Source organism: Diabrotica undecimpunctata, chromosome 7, assembly GCF_040954645.1.
Source record: "Diabrotica undecimpunctata isolate CICGRU chromosome 7, icDiaUnde3, whole genome shotgun sequence".
NCBI lineage: Eukaryota > Metazoa > Arthropoda > Insecta > Coleoptera > Chrysomelidae > Diabrotica > Diabrotica undecimpunctata.
Window position 1 is genome coordinate 41,980,045 of NC_092809.1, and position 10,558 is coordinate 41,990,602.

The window sequence follows — 10,558 nt, forward strand, 5'->3', positions numbered from 1 at the left end:
TTAATGTCTTCGTTCCTTCCTGTTTAAGGGGTCAGTGAATTTGGTCAGGAAGATAATTTAGGTTAAGGTCGCTGCAGTCGGACTGGCACTCTGGGATGGGCTGGTGGAAATCAAGGATAAGATAGGTAAAGCTGACAAAGTTGCGCTCCATCGTGTTCATTTCCTTTTGTAGAAGACCTGAGGGAGATGTGAGTACATTTTTTAACATTTAAACACAATGGTGTACATTTCCTTTTGTAGAAGACCTGAGGGAGATGTGAGTACATTTTTTAACATTTAAACACAATGGTGTACATTTACACCACTGCTACATCTATTAGTCGGCCTATATACGGCATGATTGTGTCCAGAAAGAACACAGAATATAAAGATCTGTTCGTTACCGTACCCCAAGGAGTACAAAGGATGGAAAACTGCTCATCACCATGGATAAGAACTAGGGTGCTCTGAAGAAAATTAAGGATGATTTTACGGACGTTCCCGAGCCAATCAAAAACATTATTAAAATTACAGGCTGGATAGCCGATATAAACGCCGATGTTGCAATATACATATTAAATAAGAAAGTGTGCATAAATAAGATTGCCAAGAAAGAGTTTCTCGTGTTAGTTAAAATAAGAAGTCTGGCTATTATTTCCTGCTATATTTCACCTGATATTAACCTGATGCACTACAAAAGAACAGGTTGAGAATATCATAATGACACGTCCCAAACCACCCCAAACACATCGGGACTTGATAGAGTCGTGAATGCCAAATCAATCATATAGGGGTTTCCCAGAAACGGAAAGATTGGATATTCACAGATGACTTAGTAGTGCTAAACAATGAAAACCCCACATGTGTAAGAGGTGAGAGTCGAAGTCACATAGATATTACCCTTGTGAATGAAAGTTATGCAAGGAAGATTGTGGGCTGGGATACGTTGGAGGATAATCTCTCTACTTTTCACAGATACATAGTCTTTTAAACTGGTATCAAAGTCTCGAAGATCGGTTGGAAAAAAGTAACCTTAAATAAAGAAGCTTATACGTGGGAGAGAAGTAACCTACAAGAAGATAATACTACCGATATCCAAGATTTTAGACAAAAAAATATTAATGCATACACCTAAAGTACCTCAACCGAGAACGTCACATATACAGTGCTATACTAGTGTATTGACGAGATCCAGAGCAAGAGAGCCGAATGTTTTAAACTCAGGCGAACGGCATAAAGCTATAGGACCACACAACACACTAAATATGACGAGCTAAAAATGAATTGAGTAGAGAAGCACACAGCACACAGCACTAGAAGAGGATCAGAATCCGAAGAAGTTTCTACGTCATTTCGTAACCCTCGACGACGAATCATAAATCCACTGGTATACACCAGAGACCAAGGAATAGTCGAAACAGTGGACGGCACCAGGCGACCGTGCTCCAAATGAGGCAGACTGTCCTATTGGCCGGAAATGCGATGGCCACTATTGCCTGGGATTCATAGTGGGTGATCTACGTCGACTACCTGGAGAAGGACAAAACAGGATACTACTACGCCGAATTATTTGGCCGATTCGACCCCGAAAAATCTGTACTGTGAAACAGTTGTATGCTTCTTCATTTGCGTTTTGTCTTTGGATAGTTTCTTACAACGTTTAAAGCACTTTCCACATCCTGTCTATTAGGACCTTCTTGCGTAGATTCACCGCGATTGTCTTCATCACTTTCGTGACTGACGATAACGCGCTCCCCCGGCGGACATATTACTTCCGCAATAATTTCACTAAACTACATTAGTTTTACATATTCCCATCCGTCAACAAACGCACGTGAAAGCCAAACAGGGTCGTACTGAGGTATATTATATGATTTTTAAAAATATTTACTTTTGAAGCTTAGTGTAAGAATTTCTTGAAATTTAATCACTGTGAGCAAAATTTAATGTTCCATTTAAGGAAAATGTGCTAAAATAAAATATTCATTAACTTAGAGATACATAACAAAGTAAACATTTTGAATAAAAAAGCAACAATCCGTCTGGCTTAAGGCAATAAATTATATTTAATAAACTCTTGACGAATGAGAGGGCCAATATCAACACGTGCTCATGTTTACAGATGGGAATTTGCTAAATGAATAAACTTTGTCTGTCGAAAGATCACAAACAATGACATCATCATCAATGGCAATGAATTCAGCAAACTCGTCATCATTGTTCCGTTGGGTTAGTTCTTGACCTTGACGTTGTAACGACCGAAACATTTTCTGATGGTTTTTTTATCTACGAGTATCCATGCTTTGTGGATGAAATTTATGGCATCTAATAAAGTAACAGGGGATTCACTACGGTTTTCCACATTATTTAGGATCCGCTTAACTAAAAGTTTTGTGTAGTGAACTTTAAGGGACCTTATGATGCCCTGATCCATCGGTTGCAGAACAGATGTGCAATTTGGGGGTAAAAAAGAAGTTAAATGTTTTTTAAACCGTTAACTTTCGGATTGGCTGTACAATTTTCAACAATTAAAAGAATCTTTAGATGTCCCAACTCTCTGTCCGACTTCAAAAGTTCTCCACTAAAAATCTTCGCTGTCATCCACGATTTTTTATTAAATTTATATGTGACAAGAAGCTGATTCACTTCTCTGAAACATCGTGGTTTTTGAGATTTCCCAATGACGACTTGACGTTCCTTTTTTCGGAACCGGACATGTTGGCACACGTGAGTACAGTTACCGTTTCTTTTGATAACTTGCCACCTATACAACGTTCATTTTTTAATTTGAGCGTCTTATCTGGAGTAAGTTTAAAAAAAATCCCAGCTCGTCGGCATTGAAAACATTATCGTCACTGTAATTTTGTAGGCCATGACTTCAACCAGTTGTCGATGACTTCTTTGGAAACACTCTTGGCTTTACCGCAAATTTTTCCACACGTAATTTCGTGCCTGTCATTAAAACGGCTTTGAAGCAGTGGTCCACTTATTGGAACATTCGCAGCCCTGTTTACGGTAAACCATTTGACCATTGCAGTATCGAGTTCTTTATTAGTTGCGGCACGTAGTTTTTTCGATTTATCGGAAAAAGATGAACCTGCTTCGAATATCTTGTGTTTATTTTTGAGCATGGTAGATAGAGTCGAACTTGAAATTCCTCTTTCACGACAAACTTCTGCTTTCTTCTTACCGTTCTCAACATCTTCAAGGATGTTAATTTTTTCTTCTAAAGTAAATGCTTTTCTTTTAGGAGTCATAGTGTGTAATCTATGTGACTTTGTAATCTACAACACAACTTTCAAGACGCGAAAGCATAATCAGGAAACAAACGATGAATATCTACGACTAAAACAACTATGAAATGAAATTCTGGTGAAATTTGTTTCATTTGTAATGTTTTTAAGCCTCTTTAAGTATTAGGTGCGAATGGTCAAATCCTTACACTGATACTTGTGAGTCATAAATTGTAAATTTGCGACAACACAATATCGGTCGGTAGATTAAACAGAAGAAGTTTATTGCTGGCGGCAGTTGAAAAGGGTATTTATTTATAATCAAAAACGTAAAAAAAACACGTTTTTCGATTTTATTTTCTCTCGTTATAACCAAATTTGCTCCGCTATAGAGGGTTATAGTTCAACAGAAATTTCACGGGACATCTAATGTACCTCGTTATAAGCGAAATCTCGTAATAACCGTGTTCGTTATAGAGGAAGTATATTCTACCTACTATATACCTAAGAATATTTGAGCCATTAAAAAAATGCTAAAACACATTGAATATTTATAACATAACATACTTATAATAATTATAATAGTTAAAGTTAATATATAAAATCTACTGAAAAAAAGGCAAATTTATAAACTGGTTACTTATATTGGTGACAAACTTCAAAAAACGCGGTTACAATAATTCGTACGAGTAGGACCTAAAGAACCAAATAGGACTTCCTGCAATAGTTCGTTATAATAAATAAAGAAAACATATTCTTTTTAAAATTTTATTTGAAGAAAGTCAATTATTGTACAGATGTTACAACATATTGGTTAGTTCTCTATTTTCGATTCAACCTAATAGTCAAGGCACCTTACCATTAAAAATACCCAACAAGTAATTGTCAATAAAACTAGACTTTTAAAGTGTAAAGAATCAAAAATAAGTAAGAGAGTTAGATCACATGTTTCGTATACCAATTTTAGTATTAAATGAACACATTGTTGACTAATTTTTGGGGATTTTAGAAACAGTAGGTACTTTTAATCTGACAAAAAGAAATACTAAAAAGTCTTTCTCTCATTCATTGAAGCTACTCCAATAGTTTATGTTAAACTAGAGATGTTAACTATCACCATTGTTATTTGTTATTTTTGTCGATGTTACGGTTTGTTAACTAACAACCGTGTAGAAATCCTACCTAATATACACGTGGTGGATCTCGTGCTATGCTAACAATAGTAAGCAAAAGTTGAGCCTAGGAGATGAAACCTAAACAACAAGAAGTGTTTCGGTAACTATCAGCACTATGTTAAACACGATAGAAGTGGATATCTGAATAGCTTTGAAAAAAATCTGGTGATCTACCGTTTAGATCGCCATAAAAAAGCATCTTTTTTGACTGTTCAGTTTCAATCTTTTCATTCTTTCCTACTCCACAAGGAAGAAGTAGTAGACAGGGGACTGCAGTTATCTAAGGGTGCACAGCTTGTAAATAATTTCTGAATGTTGTTTCAGAGGTTTCACAGGTAAAATATTTACTGATTAGGGAGAAGATGAGAAGATTAAGGAGAATAAAACTAAGTAAATACTTTAATGTTTTTGTAGGAAAGACTAAATCAGTAATTTTTTCTTCTGAGCACAAAGTGTTGTTGAAAACATGACAAATTAAAGAAGTATTAAAAGGATAAATGAACTTTTAAAGACACATCAATCATTTGTAAACAGTGACTTTAACTAAAGCGCTCTAAGATAATAGACATACTAAAGCCAGGCAAACCCGCCGACAACCTAAAAAACTACAGACCAATTGCGCTTCTCTCTGCCATCTACAAACTATTAGAGAGGCTTATATATAATAGAATCAGTACAGAACTGTTCCAGGCGATCCCAGTCGAACAAGCGGGTTTTCGACCAGAACGAAGCTGTGAAGACCAGGTAATGTCAAAGAAGACTTAAAACTTCAGCGGCATTTATTGATCTCTCGGCAGCTTACAATACAGTATGGAGAGAGGGCCTTATATACAAAATTCTCCGTGCAATCCCCTGTAAACCAATAGCACGCCTAATAGATAGCATGCTCAACGACCGAATGTTTCAAGTAGTGATGGGCACAGATGTCAGCCCACCAAAGAAACTTAAGAATGGCCTACCACAGGGGTCAGTGCTCTCCACTACTATTCAGCTTATACCTAGCAGATATGCCGGAAACACAGTCAAGAAAGTTCGGATACGCCAATGACTGGGCCCTCGCTACACGATGCAGAATACTAGAAACGTCTGAAGAAGTTCTGACGGCAGACTTATATACATTGGGCAAATATTTTCGCTAGTGGCGACTTCAACCAAATGCATCCAAAACAGAAGTTAGTTGCTTTCACCTGAACAATAAACTTGCTGGAAAGGAACTCAACATACGGTTTGAAAATACCACACTTACCCACAACAAAACACCGAAGTACCTGGGCGTAACACTAGACAGAACGCTATCATTTAAAGAGCATTTAACAAAAACTGCCCAAAAGTTGAGTACAAGAAATAACATTATACAGAAGCTCTGCGGTACCGCCTGGGGAGCATCGGTTTCCACTCTCCGCTCTACTGCCTTCATCAATCAGCCAATCCCGTCCACTGCTGGACATAGGCCTCCCTCAGTTCTTTCCAGTGTTCTCTACACTGGGCCGCTTGTAGCCAGTTTCCCGCTACTCTTTTTATGTCGTCGGTCCATCTAGTCGGTGGTCGTCCTCGGCTTCTTTTATAATTTCTGGGCCTCCATTCCATAATTCGTCTTGTCCATCGTCCATCTTGTGTTCTGGCCAAGTGTCCTGCCCAGTTCCACTTAAGTCTCGTGGTTCTTTCGATGACGTCTTGAACTCCTGATCTTTGCCTGATTTGTCGGTTTGTTATGTGGTCTCGGAGGCTCACATTCAGCATTGCACGTTCCATGACTCGTTGTGTAACTCTTAACTACTGCCTTAGCCCTTGTTTTTTCGACCGCTGAATATTGTGCTCCAGTCTGGCTACACAGTCCACACGTAAAAAAGGTCGACAATCAGCTGCACAGCACTATGAGGATGATAGCTGGTACAATTAAATCAACTCCCACCCAATGGCTTCCAGTATTAAGTCACATCCCACCTCCACATTTACGACGAGTCGACGCACTTACACGTGAATACAAAAAGATCATAAACAATATAACCCTGTCGATCCACCAAGATACCGAGGATGCACGAAATACCCGTCTCCGTTCTAGAAAACCACCAATGAAAACGGCAAGAATGATACATGAGGAGTTCAACATCACGAATGCATGGTCCCATGAATGGAACGAATGGCAAAATAACATGCCCTGCATTACCCACAAGCCATCAGGTTTTGATCTTCCACGCAAAACATGATACACTCTAAATAGGATCCGAACCAGACATGGCAGATGTGCATACATGCTACATAAATGTGGAAAGAACCCGTCTCCTCAATGTGACTGTGGGGAGAACCAAACCATCGACCACATTATTCAAGAGTGTCCCTCAAGATCCTACAATGGTAGCCCTGAAGACTTCCTGTTTGCAACTTCAGAGTCAATTGATTATATAAATACACTTGATGTTTGTTTGTAACTATTTAAAGTTTGTCAAATACTTTCAAATACTGTCAAACGTCAAATATTACTAGTGTTTGTGTATTTGTTCTAAATGTGTTGTTATTGCCATACGATAAATAAATAATAATATAAACAGTGACTGTATTTGACGGCATTAATTCTTCTTCTTAGCTCTACAGCCCTTGATGAGCCTTCAAACCACCCCACGACCTACAGATCTGCTAGATTGTCGTTTTTTAACCTTCTATAGATTGTCTTAAAGCTATATTGCCTTGGTTTAACCTTTCACGCTGAATGTTAATTCCTATGTTCTACACTCAAGGTTTTTACACTAAGCAACATTTTGAATAGTTTTGGTGATATATTATCATCTTGTGCTCCGAGTTTTATCTTAAATAGGATAATGTTATTTTGTTGCTGTATGAAGATCCCAGTAGGATGAACTACTTCACGTATTTAATACCATTGTCTATACCGCTTATTCGCTTTTTCTCCACTTCATACCTTAACGAAACCAGGTTGAATTCCTAGTACTATCTTGTTCAAGGTTTAAACTCCTTCCCTACATTCGCCACCACGTACTTAACTGTATAAGCTGGTTATTGACCCCGCATTTAGAGAAATAGACAACTGAATGATATTTTGTAAAAGCTAATATATAGCTGCAAATAGAATATAAAAAAGGGCAACAAAAATGCAAATTTCAATAACACACATTACTACATGTGTGTTATTGAAGTTTTATGTCTGCTTATTACTGAATTGGTAATATTTTTTTATAATAAAACCACACATTTAAGTTCCTTAAAATTTAAAAAATCTTAATTTCTTTCTTTAAAAATTTTGTTTAATGATTTTGGTAATTTTTAAAATTTGTTAAATTTGATACAGAATTTATTTATCATTTACATTTTCAATAATATCTTGCATTTATATTTAATTAAGTACTTTATTTTAATTATCATTATATTTTATTATAATGGATTTAAAAACAACACAAAAAATTTCTCCCCGGCGGGAAGCGAACAGCGAACTCCAGTCATTCGCGTAAAAATAAAAACAGTAAATAGACGTGAAGATAGCCGCGGTTTTAGTGACGTCAATATTAGTGAGGGAAGATGAAGTGAAATGTCGATAGCAGTTAAAGTAAACTGTATACCAAAGCTTAATCATGCCATTTAGAGCGATGCTGGGAATACTTATAGTCCACTATGCATCAACAATTTACCCATATATAGACTAAGATCTCGGAAAAGCTTTCTAAAAAAAATCACGATCCCTTCCCAAAGAGCCAAAGACGCGCCGAATACACCCATGGGTACACCCATGGTACAGGAACTCGTTGTGGCTACAGAAAGTGTAGTTTTAAATATAAATATCTCGAAAACAAAAATCATGACCAATTTGGTACCCAACCAGAACATTAGTATTGGTGGGAAAGAAATAGAACTCGTAGATAGATATAAATACCTGGGACATGAAATTATGATTGGCAGGGATAACCAGACTCATGAACTGAAGAGAAGAATCGGCCTTGGGTGGGCAGCATTTGGAAAACTGAGAGAAACTTTTAAAAGTGAGCTGCCCACATGCCTAAGGAGAAAGGTATTTGATCAGTGCGTCCTCCCAGTCTTGACGTACGGAGCATAAACACTTACCTTAACAAAAGCAGCAGCTACCAAACTGAGAGTCACGCAGAGAAGAATGGAGCGGTCCATGTTAGGAATAACTCTGCGAGACAGAATAACCAACGAAGACATCAGGAGAAGAACCGGAGTGACTGACATCATCGAGAAGATAGCCAGACTAAAATGGAGATGGGCAGGACACATAGCCAGAATGACAGATGGGCGATGGAAAAAGAGGTTATTGGAATGGAGGCCAAGGGAAGACAAGAGAAGCGTCGGTCGACCACCTACAAGATGGACTGACGATTTAAGAAGACTCAATAAAAACTGGATGAGAGTGGCGCAAGATAGACGGGGTTGGAAACATGAGGAAGAGGCCTATGTTCAGCAGTGGACTCTTGAGGCTGGATGATGGATGATGGAAGGGTCAGCTACAACGCATTTTGCCCCCTCGGAGGAAGTGGCCGCTGGATACAATTTGCCGCATCCCACATGGAAAGCGCTAAACAGACTAAGAACTGGCGTTTCACGTTGTGCTAGTAACCTGAAGAAATGGGGATACCAGGATACCAGGAGGACGATACCTGCGACTGTGGCGCGGTTTAGAATAATCACCATCTACTATCATGCACAGAGATGAGAGAGACCTGCACAGAAGAAGACCTATTTTTAGCGAATGACAGGGCCATCTATGTGGCCAACTATTGGAAATACAAAATTTAAAGCTGTTGGTGTTCCGGACACGGAAAGTAAAGTAAAAGAAAACTGTAGAAAACCATAGGTTGAAATATCGTAATATAAAAATGAGAGATGTGGAAGGTAACTAAACGAAATTTTTCACTAATATAGAAATAGAAAAGTTAGTAAAATGGTCGAAGTATGCGTTGGCACAAAAGAAGCACTATTTGCTTTTACTGTTATTATTCGAAGATACTTAGATATTAACAAGATCTTTACGTCTTCGTCGTAGACTACAACAAAGCCTTCGATAGAGTTAAACGTTATAAAACGATACAGAAATTCTGAGAACCAAAAACCTAGACGAAAATGATATAAGATAAATACCAAACCTCTACTACAACCATAAAACTGAAGTGCAAATTAAGTGTGAAATAATTACGGGAGTATACGTAATAAGTGGACTGAGTGTATTTCTTAAGACCTCATGCTTGGATCACATGTTAAAGCATATACAAATGTTGAAATATTAAAAAGAAAAAGAAAGCAAAGGATATTGAAAGGACAATAAAAGAACAACAACTGGAATATCACGGACATTTAAAGACATAGTAAAGGAGGACGGAGTGCGGAAAGAAGACTAATATTTTGAATGAGAAACATCTCAAAATCATTCTTGGTAACAACTGCTTCGAAAGATAAGTAGTCATGATGGTCGTGAGCCTTCCTTTACGAAGAAGAAGAAGCTTAATGAATGTACTGTTGTTGAAGCAGTAACCAAACCACTTATTGGTGGATGGAAGTGTTTAAAACAAGAGTTTTTAGTCTTTTATTGTTAAATAACTTAGTAATAAAAAAATTATAAATATAGAGTTCTAAAATGTTCAGTTTGCTAGGTTTTGATTACTATTTCTAAAATGATTAAAATTTTTGTTTTGGTATAGTAAATAATTTTTTACTTTTAAAAATTAATAGAATGTTATATTTACTTTACAAACAAGATAGAGGTGAACATGTAGTTATTGCAACTATCACAGTGTTAGTTAACGTACTTAAAATTCTAAGATACCACCTCTATCTTGATATGTTTGAGCGACGTGTAGACATGCATGCTAACTAAACAATGCTGGCTAACTTCGCAGCGGTTCTGGATTCTGTCGCATTATGATACAAGATATGATTCTTGTAGATAAATGTTAGGGTTAAACCACTATAAATAATATATGTTTTGCTAATACGTTGCACATATACACGCACTCTAAGGAATTCATATTAATATAATTATAATGTAGATATGATACTCTGCTAGCTGACAATTACTTTTTTAGGTATTTGACATTTGTTTGCCTTCGGAACCAACATAATAAGTAGGGTTATTTATAGAAGAGGTCAATTATACTATTTTTACAATATACTAATCCACTAACAACCTTATTCCTTATCTTTATACAT